This window comes from Camelina sativa, chromosome 15, assembly GCF_030686135.1.
Source record: "Camelina sativa cultivar CO46 ecotype springtype chromosome 15, ASM3068613v1".
Lineage (NCBI taxonomy): Eukaryota > Viridiplantae > Streptophyta > Magnoliopsida > Brassicales > Brassicaceae > Camelina > Camelina sativa.
In genome coordinates, this window is record NC_141894.1 from 25341591 (window position 1) to 25343810 (window position 2220).

The 2220-nt window shown below is 29.5% G+C and overlaps 1 long non-coding RNA gene across 1 annotated transcript; it reads right to left on the reverse strand.

Moving 5' to 3' along the window:
- Positions 1–558: 558 nt before the first annotated feature.
- On the reverse strand, positions 559–1703 carry LOC147927089 (uncharacterized). The gene is made up of 2 exons (XR_015581315.1): positions 1631–1703; positions 559–1250 (listed from the first exon to the last, which is right to left on the reverse strand). It is a non-coding gene; the product is annotated as an uncharacterized LOC147927089 (long non-coding RNA).
- Positions 1704–2220: the final 517 nt, after the last annotated feature.

Consider the following 2220-nt stretch of genomic DNA (forward strand, 5'->3'; position numbering starts at 1 on the left):
ATGTGTGTAGATTATTAATATTATTATTATTTTGACTAGGATTCAAACTTCCGTGATATCGCGGAAGAAGTATTTCAAAAAAAGTTATATTAAATTTTAAATTTTAAATTATATTGTTATATATTATAAAATTATTTGAAAATAATAATATAGTTTGAAAATATATGCTAAGAATAAAACTAAAAATTATTTCAAAAAAGGAAAAATAATGAATAGGGTTAAAGTTACATAAATAATAAACATATATAATTGCTAGTTAAAAAAACACAGCCGTCAAAATGAAAACTTATACTAAAAAATACTTTGCCAAAAAAACTCAACCTTAAGTGAAAAATTATTAAATGAAAAGTCATAATGAACATATGCGACTTTGTAAATTTTTTTTATGTATAATAAGTATAAAATAATTTATAAAAAATTATAGTAAAGAGTAATAAGCATCATAACATTTGTTAACATTTTTATTAATAATTAATACACAAATGTTATGATGAACTGAAGTGATTCTAAGTGCAAATATCAAACAAAAGCTTATAATAAATAAATACAATACATAACTGGGGTAAACGGTCAAATTATTATTATTTTGAAAAACGATGAAAACACCTTTGTCAATAGATTATACATAAAAGGGGTAAATGATCAGATTAACTCTTTTATGGGTGAACGAGAAAGCACACAAAAGTGAAGCTTCGACTCATAAGGATCCCAATATATTCCAATCACATCGCCTATCTTCAAATCTCTTCTCACGACGAATTCCCTACGCCATGCACTGCCGAGAATATAGCTTAGACACTTGGGCCATTTCTTAAGAACCAGCTTGTGCATATTATCAGTGTCTTCATCATACACGTTGACTGCTAATCCAGGGCCTTCTTCGACTACCCTTTGATCAGATATAGGGAGATATCTCAGAATGTCGCTACGAATGATGCTTCCATTCAGATAAAGATAGTTTAGATAGCCAATACTGCTTTTGGTCAATTCCTTCTTGATGGTCCATGGATCGGTGTAGAGAGTTGTTTTTGTTGAGACATTGTGGCGCACCTCCTCTCTTTGTTCTTGATCCGTCGTAAACCTCAACGACGCCAGGTTTATGTTTTCTTCGGTTTGCTTATTGTCTGACGCATCTTCGGGATCATCATGTGGCTTGTCATACAGAAACAGATCCAGGGTGACCAAAGTCTTATTTGACGCTGAAATAGGAGCCATATCCATATCCAATGATCGCAAAAAAACTGAAAAACCTGACCAAAGCATTGGATCAAAACTCATTTTTTTTTTTCTTTAAAATCACAGTCAATTTAAAAGAAGCCTCTTTCTATAGTTATTTTTTTATAAGTTGTCTGTCTACTTAAATCATTTGTTACTGGATCTGAAATTTATAATGAAATCTGAGAAGTTTAGTATACATTTCACAGAATTTTCAAACATATTCAAAATATACGAATATTCAAAACGAAATAATTTAAAATTATTTTCAAGATCCCTTCTCACAAGTGCGAGCTACTTTCAGAATAACCATATATGAAAATTTGTTAATATATAAAACTCAGAATTCTCAATTTAAAACCAAAAAACCATCGTAAAATTAGTAAATAAATAAAAAAATGGATGAGAGGCCGACCTTTACCACGAAGACCCGATGTGTTTATAAGGAGGCGGTCATCGATTGTATATGGTAAAAAAACTTCTGAAGTGTTTTCTTGTGGGAATTCATGTTTATATACACATTGAGCGTTGAACAATAATAAATAAAAAGACATATTGAGTATAGATTCATTACCTAAAAATAGCATCCATCAATTATACTTCCTAAGTGATTTTTTTGACTAAAGATTATAATGTAACGGTAATTATGGCAATATAATATAAATTATGTTTGACACGTGTAAATTTATAATTACCATATCATGCAGTTTTAAGGCTTTCTATCAACAAGGATTACTTGCTTTTTCCAATTTTTTTTTTTTTTTTTTTTTTGGAGGGGGGGGAAGGTGAAGTTGAAATAGAGTGTTTTATTTAAAATCCGGCAAACATGTAAAAAGCAAACCCTCACCTTTTTCAAAAACATGTAAATGATCCTTATTATTTTGTGGGGTTTTAATCTCTCAACTTCTAATAGATGGTAAAATAACTCATGATGTTCAAACCCAAATAAAATCTGAGCATTATATTAAAACATAGATACAAAAGCTATGGCTTTTAAAAAGTTAC